This window comes from Callithrix jacchus, chromosome 9 (assembly GCF_049354715.1).
Source record: "Callithrix jacchus isolate 240 chromosome 9, calJac240_pri, whole genome shotgun sequence".
Taxonomy (NCBI): Eukaryota; Metazoa; Chordata; class Mammalia; order Primates; family Cebidae; genus Callithrix; species Callithrix jacchus.
In genome coordinates this window covers 20,224,305-20,242,697 of record NC_133510.1, presented here as the reverse complement: position 1 = coordinate 20,242,697, position 18,393 = coordinate 20,224,305, and the positions used below count along the sequence as shown (strand labels likewise).

Below are 18,393 nucleotides of genomic sequence, written 5' to 3'. Positions count from 1 at the left end.
AGAGAGAGAGAGAAAAAAAGGATGCTAAGGCCTGAGCAGCTGCGGTGCTGCATCCCATCTTCCTGTGAGCCAAGACTGGCTTCCAGGTGAGGTTTTGTTCCTTTGGTTTCAACGGGAACAGGACTCACCCTCAGGACTCCGACCCCCAAGACCCTGTCTTCATCCCTCCTCGCCCACAAGAGCAACCCAGAGTGGCCCTTCCTGGGTTGGAAGGTGGGTCAGGTCAGGGGTCCTAAGGGCACATGTTCCCCGGGGAGGACACTTTTCTAGGTGAGAGAAGCTGCAGGTGGGTGTGAGACACAGATGGCTGGGGCCGGGCACATCCCACCTACAGGGAGTGGCCTCTGCTCAGCACTTCTGTCACAGGCAGAAAGCTAAGCCCATTGTTACTGGAACTTACCATTTTAAAAGAAGATAGACATCTGAATTTTTTTTAAATATGAAAACTCTACATTTAAAAAATGTTGACAACTAACTTAAAAAATGTAATCATGTGCATTCAAGAGAACTTCAAGGGGTCAGGTCCATCCTGCAGGCCCTGCCGACAGCACCGGCTTTGCTCAGCCGAGGTGACTGTGGGCCTGGTGCTGGGTTGGGAGCAGCTCTGTAGGGGGCAGGCCTGGGGCCACTGAGAAGGTGGTGAGGAGGCTGCCCGTGCCCCTCTCCATCCCGGAGGCCGTCTCTCACCTGCTGGCTGTGGCTGGGCGGGGCTGCTGAGCTTAGCATCAGGGCCTTCCCTCTTCCTTTGGTTTCAACGGGAACAGCCACTCCAGGTTGTTCCGCAGCTGAAAGTGGGGAGTCCCCTAAGGGAATCAGTGGTTCTTTAGGAAACACACGAAACAGAATGGATTTTACTTCTCCTTAATCAAAAAATAAATAAATCCATTCCACAGGGATTTTTTTGTTTTGTTTTACAGAGGAAAAAAGGTGAAAGAACAAAATAAAACAAACAAAACTGAAACCTACAGGGACTCATTTCTGGCCCACGGGGAAGCAGTAGCCAGGCAGAGGGACATGAGAGCCAGCCCAGCCGGGCCTGCCAGGTGACTCCCAGGCCAGAAAGGAAGCCCCAGGCTCAGCTCTGGGGGGCTCAGTCCCACCCAGGGGTTGGGATGTCCTGCCTGGGGAGGGGCCACAGTCCCCATGGACAGCAGGGCACACTACCCCTATTCTGCAAGGTGTATCCCACAAGGGCCTTGCTCTCAGTGGCATTCGGGCACTCAAGGAGCCAGGAGACGCTGCCGAGATGGCTGGAGTCTGGAATGTGAGGTGTGCACAGGTGAGGCCAACTCCAGAGACCCTGAGACAAGATTACCAATTCCCGGTGTGATGAGGCCAGTTCCCAAGGGGCAGGCCCAGAAGAGCATGGGGCTCTGGCAGGTGGAGAAGCCCTCTTTCCAGAGTTCCAGGAGAGTGGAAAACATGTCGGGCTGTGGCTCTGGCCGGAGCACCCCTCCCCTGCTGCAGGAGGCTCAGCAGACCCAAGGCCGGGGCACGGTGGCATCTGCCAAGCACCAGGTGGGGTGGCATGGTGGGTGGTGGCTGGGAGGAGGAGATGCCCACAGGGGTCCTAGAGGTGGATCCACTTGTTCCAATTGATCTTGAGGGGAAACACATTGCCCAGCCGGAGGGTACAGTCCAAGGTGGGCTTGTAGAAGGCCATGGGGCTCTCGCCCAGGCTGGAGGGCACCTCCACTTCTTCCACCACAGGTATTGAGAAGAGTGAGATGGCCCTTGGCTTTCTCAGCCAGCACTTCCAGATGCAGCCGAGGGACTCCAGGCCCTGTAGACGCCAGACACACAGGTTATAAGGGTCCTACACCGCCGCTTATTGATTTATTCTTCAAGCGTTTATGGAATGAACTCTCTGTATGAGGAAGCTACTTCCCAGAGCAGGGGGCACCTGAACCGGGCATAAGGCAAGTGGGGATGTACCAGGAGGGTTCAGGCAAAGGCCCTGGCAGGAGAGGCAGTGGCCTGAGTGTGGGGCCACCATGCTGAATTCCATGCAGGCCTGCAGTGGGGCTGCATCCCATCTTCCTGTGAGCCAAGACTGGCTTCCAGGTGAGGTTTTGTTTGGCCCGTGGGGAATCTGACACTGAACTTCAAGCTCCTAGCTGCCAGAGGGGCTGGGGCACAGGGCAGCTGTCAGCCGAGCAGGAAGCACCAGGGTGCAGCTCCTTGACCCAGGGGCCCTGTGAGCTTGTGATTTAGTGACCCCTCGCATAGAGAAAGCATCAGAGACAAGCACCCCAGGCACCCCATCTTCCAGCCTGGCCAGCAGCGTGGAGCAGCTAAAGGACACTGAGGGACAGCCCAGAACAGGCTGGGGGAGGAGGTGCAGGTAAGCAGTATGGTGGTCCTGCATGCTGCCTGGAGCCTGCACATCACGGCCGTGCCCTCGAGTCCACACAGCCGCCTCCAGCTCCTGCTGAGCCCGGGAAGGCTTCGAACCTGGAGCAGCTCCAGCACGGCGACAGGCTGCAGAACCCCCTGGTATGGCACAGCAGGCAGCTCTCGGGGATGCCAGGCCTGGTCATGATGTGGTACAGCATGGCCTCCATCATGCCCTTGTACATGGGCAGGTTCAGGTGGCCGTGCACGCCACGCCACGGCCGGCCGATGAAGGAGACGCTCTCACAGTCCGTGCAGGGCAAGGGCTTGGCAGGGGCAGGAGGGCAGCAGGTTCAGACAGACACTGAACCTTGGGGGTATCCTAGGCCTGGCCCAGGTCACAGGGCTAAGATTGGCCACCTCCTGCTCTCTGTTCTCAAACTCCCCGCTTCTTTCCTGTCTGGACAGAGGGGCCCATAACCTCCAGCTGGATGGAATCACGATGTGGGGTTCTGCTCAGATGCAGCTATAACCGAGGCCTCGGTGTGCCCACGCCCCAGGTCCCCCCACACTGGCAGGAGAGGGCCAAGGGTTGGGACTCCTGGATTTGCCAGCTCTCCTGGCAGCCTGGGCAGCAGCCACCTCCAGCCTCTGGCAAAGCTCACAGGAGCGTCACCCTGAAGCTTTCCTCTGTGCCGTGTGCAGGGTTCCAGGCACGCTTTCCTTGGAACAGATATTTCTGCTACTAAATCAGTGACTGAACAGTCACCCGGGGCCCAGGAGCGGTGTGGATCCAGAAGAGCTGGACACTCGGCTCTTATCACCATGTCTGGGCCCTGGCAGGGGCACAACTAAGCTTCTGAAAGCCAGGATACAGGGCACTCGGGCCCTGCCGATCAGGGGTCAGTGCACACATGGGAGGCACCCCTACCAGAGGGGCTTTTGTGGCCCCCTTGCCTCCTCTAATTCTGGGGCACGGCTGTCCCTGGGGGCAGCTAGGCGTTTGGGGCTAATCCCTCTGTGGACCTTTGGCTCATCTTCAGGAGCAGGTGAGGGGCCTGTGGGCCATAAGTAGCTCGGCGGTGAGGTGCAGCTGACCGCGCCAGGTGTGGTTCTCTGCCAGCGCCCTGGGCATCCTGGAAGCACAGTGCTCATTCCAAGGTGACCTGGGTGCTGCCGGCACCCAGCACACCTGCTGCTCGCCCACTGCACCCCTCCAAGTGTCCCTGCTGAGAAGCACGGTGCTGGGCAAACTATCAGAGCCAGGACCTGGGGAGAGACCCTCAAAGACCCTCATGCAAATCCTTATACTCAGGCCCGCTCAAGAGCCCCGCCCCAGGCCCCGGAGCCAGAACCCCACATTCACCTTTCCCGCACTGCCTGGGAGATGCTGCTGGCTCCAAAACTCTCTGTGAACCCTGAGGGAAGAGGAAGAGGATGTGAGAGGCTCGGAAAGGCAGGGAAGCCATCTCTGCCTTCCCACCTTCAGCGTGGTACCCAGCACCCAGCATGAGCTGGGCACCTCGAGGCTCAGGAACGAAGTGTCAAAAAAAGGACAATGATCGTCTCCTCACAGAGTGTCCACCCTGGAGGCGGCGGGGCTGGGGAGACTGCCGCAGACAGCGCCAAGTGCAAGCAGCACCCCAGGCCCAGACAAGCCCCAGACCGGAGGAAGCCAACAAACCCCTCATTTCCCACCCAGAAGCCCTGACCACAAGGGTAGTATAAAACCCAAGGCAAAAGCACCCCAAAGAAAACAAAAATGCCCAGAGAAGCCACATGAGAAGGCCGCTGCTGACAGATGGTGCAGGAAAGGAAAGGGCATGCTGCTGCTCGAGGAAGGTGAGACCCCCACACTGTCACCACCCTACAGCAGCCGCCAAGGCACACAACCTAGACCCACTGCCTGAGCTCCTGCTGAACTCACAGCGCTGCCTGGGGTGTGGGAGGCCTCTGCCCTCCCCTGGAAATGCATTTGTAGGCAGCATCCTCCCCGCAGGGCTCAGGCTCTGAGAAGCTGAAATCAAGCCCCTTTTGTGCCAGTGGCAGGTCCCCTATCTGGAAGGAAGGTGTGGGACCCATCAGGGAAGTGGGGAGGGAAAGTGCAGGTGGGGTGTCAGACAGGGTGTGCGGCACCTCTGGGGTCTTTAGTGCCCTTTGGAGGCTGGGCCTGGCCACTCAGCTGCTCTTGGCCTGGGGAACTGAACTCCCCGACATCCTCTTGGTCTTCCTGCGCAGCCTCAGCTGCAGCAGTGTCTTCAAGAGCTGGGGGTGGAGACGGGGCCTGGGCTTCTGCCCATTCTTCTGCTCCAGGCCCGAGGCTGGGGACAAGTCTGAGTCCTGGAGCGCTGGCCTCTTAGCAGGGGTCTCCCCAATCTCACTGGCCCATATGGCATACCTCTTGGTGCCTTGGGGGCTGTGAGGAGGGGGTGCCTGCTTCTCAGGAGGGCCATCCTGGCTGGAAGACCCCTCCAGGGTTCTAGCCTGAGGGTCTTCTCTCTGGGCATGGGCGTCCTCCTCTCTGTCTTTCAGCCTCACAGAGTGCAGGAGCCAGGGCCAGGCAGAGCCTATGGCCACCAGGCACACAGTGTTGCCGCCGACCTCCAGCACCTGCTGCTGCTCCAGGAGGGCCTGGGGGGGCAGGAGACACGAGGAATCAGTGGGGAGCTGGGAATCGTTCTTGCTGGTGATGGGGGACGAGCAGAGTGGCTTTCCGTCTCTGGCGAGTTAAGTCCTTGAGCAGCAGATCCACGAGGCGGGCCCAGCTCCCAGCCCTGGGGCTGCTCCTTCTAGCCACGTGCTGTGGAGCAGCCTCTCTTCCTCTCTAGGCTCAGCCTGGCTGCTCCCGAACCATGTCAGCTGTGTGACCTTCAGAGAGCCACAGCTGCACCCTCAAAGCGGACGTGAAATGCCCCAGTTTTCAAACGTTAACAAATAATTCAGTGCTTAAAAAGAATGCACTGTGCTATGCCCCACATCAAGGCCATCCTCAGCGTGCACCTGGCCTGGGAGCTGCAACTTCGGCTTCAGTGACATCCAGGTAACCTAAAGCACAGCTCACCTGGATGCAGTCTGGGAACATCCTGATACGCCCACCACCTGGCTGCTCCAAAGCCGAGAACCATCTGCGCAGATCCTCCTTGTCAGGCCCAAAACAACCCATGGCTACAATGGCTTCCAGGATCTCCAAGGCAGCAGTCGGGTCTTCGGGACTATACCCAGAGAGCTCCAGCCAGAGGACAAACTCTTCCAAGCTGCAGGTGTTTTCCTGGGGGTTTATCAGCTTGGTGAACGTGTCAGGGAGGCAGGAGGTTCCCACTTTAGCTCTTCAAGAGGAGCGGCTGGGAGGACACAGAGGAAGATCAGAGGCAACCTGACAGGCCCTCCTCCCCCGACCAATGCACAGACCACACTTAGGAAAGGCAGGCTCCAGTGCACAGGGCTCGCCTGCTGGGTGGACAGGTTGGGTCCCTGGGAGTCAGGCTCCTCATCCGTGACCCTAGGCCACTGACTACAGCTGACTGGAGTCCAACAGCTGACTGGATTTCTCCTGGCCACTACGATTTTCCTGCTCAAGATATAAAGTGAAGGGCACAGAGGCTGAGGACTGGGGTAAGCCCAGTGGGGCTCCTGCATTTCCCATGCTGGCTTCTGTTGCTTCCTGTGGAAGATGTCTCTGCTAAGGCCATAATCGATAGGTTACCACTGCATTTTTGCCCAGTCCAAACTCCAAACAAAATACAGAATTCTAATTGTGGTTACAAAACATAAAATGAACACCATCAGCTTCACAAGCACCTCACTGTAGTGTGCTTCATGGATATTGTGGTTTTGGGTTTGTTTTCACACACTGAAGGTTTGTGGCAAGTCTGCCTCGAGGGTGTCTACCGCTGCCACGCTTTCAACACCTGTGCTCCATCTGTGTCTGAAATGCTCTGGTACTTTTCATGATACCTTCACTTTTTCATGATTATCACATCTGCGACAGTGACCTGTGATCAGCGATCTTTGATGTTACCACTGTAATTGCTGTGGGGCACCATGAACCACGCCCACATAAGACAGCAAACTTAACTGATAAATGTCACGTGTGTTCTGACAACTCCAGTGACCAGCCGTTTCCTACTTCCCTCCCTCTCCTGGGACTGCCTATTCCTGAGACACAACAATATTAAAATCAGGCCAGTTAATAACCTTACAATGGCCCCTCTGTGTGCAAGTGAAAGGGAGAGTTGGACATCTTTCCTTTTACATCCAAAGCTGGAAATGATCGGACTTTGTGAGGAAAGCGTGGTGACAGCCAAAGCAGCTGAAAGCCAGCGTTAGTCAAAGCTGTGAGGGCAAAGGAAAAGCTCTTGAAGGAGATTCAAAGTGCTACTCCAGAGAACGCACGAGCAATAATAAAGCAAAAACAGCCTTGCTGCTGACATGGAGAACGTTTCAGCGGTCTGGATAGATCAAACCAGCCGCAACATTCCCTTATGCCAAAGCCTAATCCACAGCAAGCCCCTAACTCTTCAATTTTATGAAGGCTGAGAGAGGTGAGGAAGCTGCAGAAGAAAAGTTGAAAGCTAGCAGACGTTGGTTCACGAAGTTTAAGAAGCCATCTCCAGGCCGGGCCTGGTGGCTCACGCCTGTAATCCCAGCACTTTGGGAGGCCGAGGTGGGTGGATCACGAGGTCAAGAGATCGAGACCATCCTGGCCAACATGGTGAAACCCTGTCTCTACTAAAAATACAAAACAGCCTGGAGTGGTGGCGCTCCTGTAGTCCCAGCTACTCGGGAGGCTGAGGCAGGAGAATTCCTTGAACCCAGGAGGCAGAGGTTGCAGTGAGCCGAGGTCGTGCCACTGCACTCCTGCCTGGCACCTGGTGATGGAGCAAGACTCTGTCTAAAAAAAAATAGCAGTCATCTCTATAACAAAAAAGTATAAAGTGAAGCAGCAAGTGTGGATGGAGAAGCTGCAGCAAGTTGTTCAGAAGATCTAGCCAGGATCAGTGTGAAGGTGTATACACTAAACAGATTTTCACTGTACACTAAACAGCTTTATATTGAAAGATACCATCTAGGACTTTCATGGGTACAAAGGAAAAGTCAGTGCCCGGTTTCAAGGCTTCAAATGACAGGCCACTCTCTTGTTAATTAATGTGGCTGGTGACTTTGAGTTGAAGCCAATGGTTATTTCCCATCCCCAAATTCTTAGGGCCCTTAAGAATTATGCTAAATCTATTCTGCCTGCACTCTATAAATAGGTCAGCAAGCTGGATGACAGCACGTCTGTTTACAATGTGGCTTGCTGAATATTTTAAGCCCACTCTAGAGACCTACTGCTCAGACAAAAAACATTCCTCGGCCAGGCGTGGCGGCTGATGCCTGTAATCCCAGCACTTTGGGAGGCCGAGGTGGGTGGATCATCTGAGGTCAGGAGTTCGAGACCAGCCTGGCCAACATGGTGAAACCCCATCTCAACTAAAAGTAACAACTTAGCCAGGTGTAGTGGCACACACCTGTAGTCCCAGCTACTCGGGAGGCTGAGACAGGAGAATCAGAAGAATCACTTGAATCTGGGAGGTGGTTGCAGTGAACTGAGATCAAACCATTGCACACGAGTCTGGGTGACAAGAAGAGTGAACTCTGCCTCAAGAGAGAGAGAGAGGGGAGAGAGAGAGAGAGAGAGAGAGAGAGAGAGAGAGAGAGAGAGAGAGAGAGAGAAAAGGAAATACATTTAAGGTTATAGCTACTATAGTGATTTCTCTGATGGATCTGGACAAAGTAAATTGAAAATCTTCTGGAAAAGGGTCACCCTTCTATTTTGAGGTGGTCAAAATACCCACATCAACAGGAGTTTGGAAGACGTTGATTCTCACCCTCATGGATAACTCCAAGGGTTCAAGTCTTTAGTGGAGAAAGTAACTGCAGATGCAGTGAAAAGAACAAGAGAACTAGAAGTAGAGGCAGAGCCTGAAGAAGGGATGGAATTGCTGCAATCTCAGAATCAAACTTGAACAGATGAGTTGCTTCTTATAGATGAGCAAAGATGGTTTCTTGAGTTTCTTGACATAGAAACTACTCCTGGTAAAGATGCTAAGAACACTGTTGAAATGGCAACAAAGGATTTAGAATATTATACACACTAGGCAGGGCATGTGTTATGATGGTCCAAATTCCCCCTTATCTTTCTATCTTCTTCTAAGACTTCCAAACTCTTCTAATCTCGGCTCATAATCCAGTTCCCAAGTTGCTTCTGCATTTGTAGGTATCTTTATGGAAGGCTGGCAATGTGGTTAAAAGGAAAATCTCATTTTCATGGGGAAAATTCAGAAGGGTTTCAGACATTCGCATAAAAAGGAGCCAAGTGCTAATAGCCAAGACAGTGAGGAAAAGGCCTTGAAGACTTTTCAGAGCTCCATTCCTTAGTACCAATTTTCTGTATTATCATAAGGAAAAGGGGTTTAATTGGCTCATGGTTCTACAGCTTGCATAGGAAAGCATAGCGGCTTCTATTTCTGGGAGGACTCAAGAAGCTTCCAGTCATAGCAGAAGACAAAGCAAAAGCAAGATGTGTCACATGGCAGGAGTAGGCGCAAGACAGAGAGAGGGAAAATGTGCCACACACTTTCAAACAACCACCTCTAATGAGAATTTACTCACTATCATGAGGACATCATCAAAGGGATGGTGCTAAACCATTCATGAGGATTCCACACTCATGATTCAATGATCTCCCACCAGTCACCACCTCCAACGTGATAGGTTACCATTCGCCATGAGTTTTGTTTGGAACACACAGTCTGACAATATCATTCTGCCCCTGACCCCCCAAGTCTCATGTCACCCTCACATTGAAAAATACAATCATAGTTTCCTAACAGTCCTCATTTCAGCTTTAACACAAAGGTTCAGAATCCAAAGTCTCATCTGAGATGAGGCTAGAGTCCTTTCTGCCTATAAGCCCATGAAGCAAACAGCGAGTTAGCTATGTCTAAGACACAGTGGGGGTATAGGCATTGGGTAAACATTTTCATTTAAAGAGGAAGAACTTTGCAAAACAGAAACAAAAAAGACTACAGGCACAATCCAAAGTGCAACAGGGAAGTCACGAAAATTTAAAGAATCAAATCATCTTCGCTGACTCCATAATCCACATCCAGGCACACTGGTGTGAAAGAGGAGCTCCTAAGCCCTTGGGCAGCTCCACACTTGTGGCTTTGCAGGGTTTAGCATCCACTAAATACAGGCTTGGCTGGTATTGAGAGCCTGTGGTTCTTTCCACATTAAGGGTACAAGCTTCTGGTGGGTTTATGATTCTGGATTCTGGAGGATGATGGCCCTTTGTGTGGGGTTTTCAACTTCTCTTTTTCCTTCTGCAATGCCCTAGTAGCAATTTTCCATGAGGGATTCCCCTCTGCAGCAGGCTTCTGCCTAGACACTCAGGCTTTTCTGTACATCCTCTGAAATCCTGAAAGAGGCCCCCAAGTCTCTACTCCTGTACTCTGTGCACCTGCTGGTTTAACACCATGTGGGAGCCTCCTGGGCTTATAGCTTGTGCCCTCTGCAGCAATGACCCAAGCTGTACCTGGGCATCTTTGGGCCATAGCTGGAGTTGCAAGGATGCAAGAAGCAGTGTCCTGTGGCTGTACCAAGCAGTGGGGCCATGTGTCTGGCCCAGAAAACTATTCTCTCCTGGGCCCCAGGGCCTATGATAGAAGCAGCTGATGCAAACATCTCTAAAATTCCTTCAAGGCCTTTTTCTCCATTGCCTTGGCTATTAGCACTTGGCACCTTTTTATGCAAATGAAGGCTTCTTGAATTTCCCCCGAAAAAAACAGCTTTTCTTTTCTACCACTTAGCCATGCTACAAATGTTGCAAACTTTAAGCTCTAAGAGTTCCAACTTTAAGATATTTCTTTGCTCACACATATGATACAGTCTGTTAGAGGCAGCCCGGCCGTGTCTTGAGCTTTGCTGCTTAGAAGTTCATTCTACCAGATACAGCCTAAATCATCATACTCAAGTTCCGAGTTTCACAGAATCTCCAGGGCAGACCACGAGGCAGCTACAGTCTTTCTAAGACAAAACAAAAGTACCTTTGTTCCCGTTCCCGGTAAGCTCCTCATCTCCATATGAGACCTCCTCAGCCTCACCTTCACTGTTCATATTTCTGTTGGCCATTTGATCACAACCATTTAACCAGTCTCTAAGATGATGCAAACTCTCCCTTATCTTTCTGTCTTCTTGTAAGATTTCCCAACTCTTCCAACCCTGCTCATTACCTGGTTCCAAACTTGCTTCTGCATTTGCAGGTATCTTTACAGAAGACTTGCAACGTGATTAAAAGTGGAAGTCCATTTTCGTGGGGAAAATTCAAAAAGGTTTCAGACATTTCTATAAAAAGGAGTCAAGTGCTAATAGCCAAGACAATGGGGAAAGGCCTTGAAGACTTTTCAGAGCTCCACTCCTCAGTACCAGTTTTTTTGTGTGTTATCATAAGGAAAAGAGGTTTAATTGGCTCATGGTTCTGCAGGCTGCATAGGAAAGCATAATGGCTTCTGCTTCTGAGAGGGCTCAGGAAGCTTCTAGTCATAGCAGGAAACAAAGAAGTGAGGTGTCTCACATGGCAGGAGCAGGGGCAAGACAGAGAGAGGGAAGGCATGCCACACATTTTTCTGAACAACCACATCTCATGGGAATTCACTTACTATTACAAGGTCATCATCAAGGAAATGATGACCATTGTGAAGGATCAACTGCCAAGATTCAATTATCTTCTCCCGGGCTCTACTTTCAACGTAAGGGATTACAACTGGACATGAGTTTCAGTAAGAACATTGAGTCCAATTATATTATTCAGCCCTTGATCCCCCAAGTCTCATGTCTTTCTCACATTGCAAAATACAATTATGGTTTCTCAACAGTCTCTGAAATTCCTAAGTCATTCCAGCATTAACCCAAATGACCCAAGTCCAAAGTCTCATCTGAGATGAGGCTACAGTCCCTTCTGCCAATGAGCCTGTGAAATAAAAAGCAAGTTAACTGCTTCTGAGGTGTAACGAGGGTATAGTCACTGGGTAACTATTCTAATTCCAAAAACAATTTTGCCAATGAAAACACGAATGACACTACAGGCCCCATGTGAGTCCAAAACCCAATGGGGCAGTTACTAAATCTCACAGCTTCAAAATGATCTTCTTCGGCTTCATGACCCACATCCAGGGCACACTGGTGTGGAGGGTGGGCTCCTGAGGCCCTGGGCAACTCAACCTGTGGCTTTGCAGAGTTAAGCCCCCATAGCTGGTCTCATGGGCTGGCCTGCCACTGAGTGCCCGTAGCTTTTCTACCCTGAGGGTGCAAGCTGGCTCCACCATTCCAGTGTCTGATGGATCATGGTTATTTACTCACAGCTCCACTAGGCAATGTCACAGTGGGGACTATGTGGGCTGGCTCCAACTCCACATTTTTATTTCACACTGTCTTAGTAAAGGTTTTCTATGCAGGCTCCACCACTGCACCAGGGTTCGGTTTGACACCCAGGCTTTTCTGTGCATCCTTGGAAACCTAACTGAAGGCCTCCAAGGCTCAAATTTTGTACTCTCTTGGCCTTCAGGCTTTACATTACATGCAAGCCAACAAGCCTTATGGGCTGCACCCTCTGAAGCAGCGACCCAAGCTTTCTCTGGGCCTCTTTGAGACATGGCTGGTGCTGGAGCTGAAGGGATGCAGGGAGCAGTGTCCTGAGGCTGCACAGGACAAGGATTCTGGGCCTTACCCATGAAACCATTCTTCCCTCCTAGGCCTCAGGGCCTGTTATGGGAGGGGCTGCTGCAAAGGCCTCTGCAATGCCTTCAAGTCCTTTTACCCATTTCTTGGCTATTAGCACTTGGCTCCTTTTTATTTATGCAAATTTCTGAAGCATTCTTAAATTTTTTTCTCTGAAGATGGGCTTTTATTTCATACTACATGGCCAGGCTGCAATTTTTCTAAACTCTTAAGCTCTATTTCCTCTTTAAATATGTTCCAACTTTAGTTCATTTTTTTGCTCATGCATATAAGCACAGGTGGTTAGAAGTAGACAGGTCACATCTTGAATGCTTGCTTGCTTAGAAATGTATTCCACCAGATCTCCTAAATTACCACTCTCACTTTCAATATTGCACAGATCCCTAGGACAGGGCCTGATACATCCAAGTTCTTTGCTAAGGCGAAACAAAAGTAACCTTGCTCCCATTTCCAGTAAGTTTCTTATTTCTGAGACCGCCTCAGCCTTGCCTTCACTGTCCATGTTTCTGTCAGATTTCTACTATTTGTAGAATTCTTTAACTGGAAAAAGTCCATGCTCGAATATTCAATGCTATCAACTCCTGGGTCACTTTTTGGAAAAACAGTGTAGTGTTGTAAGAACTGCTGCACCTTGGATTTCAAGTCTCTCACTCGAATTGGATGGATGTGGTGAATTTCAGCTAAAGAAATCATGTGATCATGTTTCTGTAATTCTGAACTTCATCAGCCTCCAGACCTCTGTCTTTTTTTTTTTTTTTGCCACATGTTGCCCGCTCTCCCTGACTTTCATAAGAACTTCTCTGTGTACATGGATGATGTCAAGGAAGTTGGTCTGGTGTCCCTGAGACAGCACTAACAGGTCCATGACTGGGCCCAGGTTTGCCTGGGATGATCAGCGAAGAGCTCACTGAAGGTGTTGCAGGCATTTCCAGGGAAGTGGATGATCTGGTCCAGCTCCAAGGCCTGGCTGAGGCTGAAGAAGAACTGGCTGCCTTCTAATGCTCTTTCCATCCTCATCTGCTTGCATGTCATCTCATTGGCTGTGAGGTTGAGCTGTGCACCCTGTTGTCCATCTTCTTGCTAAAGCACTCAAAGCTGTTAATCCTCCTCTTCCACTCTGAGCATTTGAAGGTACCAGCTGGAGGTGGGCTCAGGGTCAGAAAGAAGCTGGCACTCACCATCTCAATCTTCTCAGCCTTCTCAGCCTTCCTCTTTCCCTGTTTTCAGGTTGTCTCTGCAGTGCTGCTGGGGCACATTGGGAAGTGATGAAGACATGGCACTGTGGCCACACCCAAAAGCTGGCCATGTGGTTCAGCTACCAGATTGGGCCCTTTCTGCACTTGGACATGAAGTCATCCTCACAATGGCCTGTAGCAGCCCTGATGCAGCGCACACCTTGCTGAGCCTGCTGCTCATTTCCTCTGTGTGGTTCCTTTTGCAGCACAGTCTGTTGCACTGGGGTCTGTGCATGCCAGGCAAGGCCAAGCTGGCTCAAAGAACAACCAGCCACCTCTGAAAGGGTGTGCCAGGAGTAGCTGGACCAACTACCACCCTCACTTGCTGCCCATCAGGGTAAATCAGCTCTCCCACCCTGAAGGTAGGGCCCCAGTGCCATCTGCTTTGCCTCAGGCCTCTGCTCCATCAGTCATCAGGTGGCAGCCACTGAGGGTGTGGGAACCTGGCCACTCCTGCTTCCTTGAGTGGATGAGGTTGGTGGCTGGTCCACCTGCTCCAGGCACACCCTTGCAGAGGTGGCGGGTTGTTCTTTGAGCCAGCTTGGCCTTGCCTGGCATGCACTCGGGTATTTACACCCTGCTCCAAGTGAGCCAAGGCCGCAGAGTGCTTGGTCCCCTGTGTTGTAATCCTGGCTGCTGTTGGGGACCCTTGGTGCCCCTCCTCTCCCAGAGCTCAGGATGAGCATGACCAGGCCAGGACCCTTTAGGTTTGGGACTTGTGCCTAAAAGAAGGCTTCTGTCTCACAGGTTGGGTGAGAAGATGTATGACATGTGCAGTCTGCCAGGATTGCCAGGATGCCACATTCATTTTTCCCTCCGGTGACCTCAAAGGGACTAGCTGTTTCATGGAGAATGACTTCCCAAGGCCCAGGAGCCATCTGGGGCTGCAGAGCATCTGACTGCATGCTGTTCTGGCTTCTTCCATATTGCGTTGGTCACTACACACCAAGGGGGGTCAGAAGCAGGGACTATGGAGTGGGGTTGTCTCTGGAGCTGTGTCTTGGTTATCATGGAGCTGAAGTGCTCCTGGTGTCAGGGCCTTGATGGGGCTGTACTGGATCATCCCCGGGTGTCCAGAGGAGAAGTGGGAGAAATTGCTGTGAGTATGAATGAGAGATGACTGTCAGCACAGAACAGGCACCAAGTGAGTGCTCAGTAATTACCCTCAGCAGCTGCTCAGAAGCCAGCACTGCCCACCTGGTAGTGACGGTCCTCAAGCCAGGAGGAAGGGAAGAGAGTGTCACCTCTCTCACAGACTCTCACCTGACTGATCAGTCGGCTGTGCTAAGATGTGCCTCTCATGTAGAAAAGCGTCCTGCATGCATAGCCACTCACAGACACTGCTGTGTGTCTCTAACTGCTCCACGACACAGAGGTGGTGGGTGCTCAGCGATGGTGACATCCTGGGGTAACAGCATCCATCACAACAGAAACGGGCTTGGGTCAGCAAGGCCCAGAGTGAGCGTCCTCTACCCCCTGAATTGACATATGTGTCCATACACTGTGTTTGGGTTTGTGCGTGTGTGTGTGTGCATGCGTGTGTGTGTGTATGTCACTTCTCTGGCCAGGCTTTGCTGCTCCACTCACAAGTGCACCCAGGTCCTTATCATTGTCACCTGCAGAGCCTGTGGCCAGGATTAAAACATCCATTGGTGCTTCCCAAACTCTGCCCTCCCCACCCAGGCTGGTTCTTCAGATGCAGACAGAGGAAGGACACAACGCTGAGCACAGAGAGCGGGCGCCCTCTCTCCATGGAATCCAGGTAGTGTGTGAGTGCTAGGTCTGCCTGGCAGGGTTAGAGTCAACACATCTCTTTATCTTCTCTTCCCAGCAGCCTTCCAGGGTGCCAGGACTCACTTTCCTTACAGATAGAAGCAAGGAGGCTCCAAGGACAAACCCCCTCCCTGAGGTTACACAGCGGCCAGCTGACCAGGTCCCATAAACCAGGCCACTGCTGGTGAGGTTCCTACTGACCAGGACCCCACTGATCAGGTCTTTGCTGACCAGATCCCCTGACCAGGTCTTTGCTGACCAGATACCCCTGACCAGGTCTTCACTGACCAGGCCCCTAACGACTACACCTGCACCAACCAGGACCCTAATGACCACACCTCCACTGACCAGGTCCTCACTGACCATGTCTTCAGTGACCATGTCTCCCTGACCAGGCCTCCACTCAATAGGCTTCACTGACAAGGCCCCACTGACCAGGCCAGCCCAGGTCCCTGCTAACAACACCACAATTTACCAGGTTCATGTTGACCTGACCCCCAACTGAACAATTCTCCACAGGTCAGTTCCCTTCTGTGACTGGGCCCCCACTGACCATGCCTCCCTAACAAGGCCCCCACTTTATAGATCCCATGGACCAGACCCCTGACCAATTCCCCCTGACCAGTCCCCACTGACCAGGCCTATGCTGACAAGGCCCTCAATGATGAGACCACAATTTAGGTCTCAAACTATTCAGGCCCCAATCAACCAGGTTTTCATTGTCTAGGTTCCAACTGGCCAGGTCCCACTAGCAAGGCCACCACTGACTAGGTCCTGCCGACCAGGCCCCTAGTGAGTAGGCCTCCAGGTCCCCACTGACAAGGCCTTCACTGAAGAGGCCACCACTAACCAGGTCCCTGCTGATCAGGTCCCAACTGACCAGGCCCTGATGACCAGGCCCCTGAGCAGTGGTGCTCCAAGTCCCCTTCCAACATCCCCTCAGGCCACGGACCCTCTCTCTCTGCATATGCACCCACAGGTCAGGTCCTGGGGGACTTCTCTGGACAAGGACCCTCTTCCAGGACACAGGGAGGGACAGTAGGCCTCAGGCTCCAGATGCCTGGCTTCACACTTGCCTCTCAAGACCCTCTGAGACCATCTCAAAGGAGACAATGAGGTGGCCTGGCACTACCTGGACACACAATCAAGCCTATTCCTGAGTCTCAGAGTGGGAGGAAGGGAGGGACATTTGGCAGATGAGGCACCCTGTTCTCCTGGGTCTCCCAGGGCCCTTCCCACAGAGCCCACATCTAGAGACAGAGCACAGAGGCTGCTGGAAGACTGGTCCAGAGCATTCAAAAGTGATTTAGGAACATGAGGACTGTCCCCAGACTGCCAGAACTGAAGGCCTTTTGCTACTTTCTTGGCACCTCACTGAATGCGGCAGGTTCTTTCTGCTGAGGACTGGTGAGCACGTGCTGGGCAGCGCTTGTCCTGCGCTTCCTTGGTGCCTCCACTCTGCTTCTAAGAAAAATCACTCATTCCAGGGCTGGGGCAGGAAAAAATATGAGATAAAAAAAATAAGATGGAACATCTTGTGGAGCCAGAAAGTAAAAAGTGCTATAAGAATAATGAAGATAGATAAAAAAGACATGAAGTCAGCTTCAAATTACTGCTATGGCCAAATCTGGGGGCAGTTGAGCACCAAAATCATAAAATTTCCTTTCCACCCTATTTATTGGTTTTATTTATCCACATAGAATAAAAGAACAAGAAAATAATCATTTGGGTCTGGGTGCAGTGGCTCATGCCTGTAATCCCAGCACTTTGAGAGGCTGAGGCTGGTGGATCACGAGGTTAGGAGATAGAGACCATTCTGGCCAACATGGTGAAACCCCGTCTCTACTAAAAATCCAAAAATGGAGCTGGGCATGGTGGTGCACAACTGTAGCCCCAGATACTTAGGAGGCTGAGGCAGGAGAATTGCTTGAACCCAGGAGGCAGATTGCAGGGAGCCACGATCACACCACTGCCCTACAGCCTGGGCAACAGTGAGAGACTCCATCTCAAAAAAAAAAAGGAAAAGAAAAGAAAAAGAAAATAATCATTTGGAAACCACCATAGTAATAATTGTTCAAGTACAAATCATCAATAAAATGTGAAATCTAATGGGTGAAATTCTGCGGAGTAATCAGATATCTACAGAGCCTCAAAGTATGTCCATACAAAACACTGTTGAACTACAAAAGAAAATAGTAAAATTATGATGGAAAAACCTGGCAGGCACTCCTTAAGTCCATTACTAACTATAGTAATAAAAACTGTAAAATGCAAATAAGCCATCAATGACCTCCATTAAAGTATTAATGATGATGTTAGGTGTCCTATTAGAAACAATTAAAACATCATGTAAACAGCTCAGTAATGAAACTTTATGATCTTTTAAGTCATAAGATTTTTTTTCTTAAGAGTTTATAATTTAGACATTCTCTTCATTTAGATGTGGCTCATCAGTGCATTCCAGAGAAGAAACTAGATGGGAGTAAATGTCCAACACAGCAACAGTTGGGAAGAAAAAGAAAGAATTATGTTCCTTAACTAAAACATTTTCTTCTTCTTCTTTTTTTTTTAATGAGACAGAGTCTTGCTCTGTTGCCCAGGCTGGAGTGCAATGGCATGGTCTTGGCCCACTGCAGCCTCTGCCTCCCGGGTTCAAGCGATTCTCCTGCCTCAGCCTCCCTAGTAGCTGGGATTACAGGCATCCACCACTGTGCTCAGCTAATTTTTGTATTTTTAGTTGAGATGGGGTTTCACCATGCTGGTCAGGCTGGTCTCGAACTCCTGACCTCTTGATCCACCCACGTTGGCCTCCCAAAGTGCTGGGATTACAAGCGTGAGCCATGGTGCCCAGCCTAAAACATTTTCTTTAATTAAATGTAAGTTTTAAAAATAAAAGTCGAGAACATTATCAGTGTGGGTAACCCCCCGCCATGGGCACCGAGGAAGGAGAACTGTCCAGACCCCAGACACAATTAGTACCTGAAGAATATCTTAGTTTATAGTGTTGTTACTCAGCTATTTCCTTTGTATCATCATCTGTATACAATCATACATTAGTTTATAGAATTCGTGCCTGAAGTATAACTTACTGCTTACATATATCTAGCTTATATAATCATACTTAATGCTTATATCTAACATACTTAGTTCCATATAATCTTTCTATATAATCATATAGGTATTATAGTTGGAGCTGCACTAACACATTTAGTGCTGATTTATAGAATCCTTCTATATAACCATATAGTAGTTTGTAGTAGGAAGAATGCCTAGA

General features: G+C 50.9%; 1 pseudogene; it reads right to left on the bottom strand.

Moving 5' to 3' along the window:
• Positions 1–1,570: 1,570 nt before the first annotated feature.
• LOC118144432 (general transcription factor 3C polypeptide 1-like) lies at positions 1,571–10,506 on the bottom strand (annotated as a pseudogene).
• Between the last annotated feature and the right edge of the window lie 7,887 nt (positions 10,507–18,393).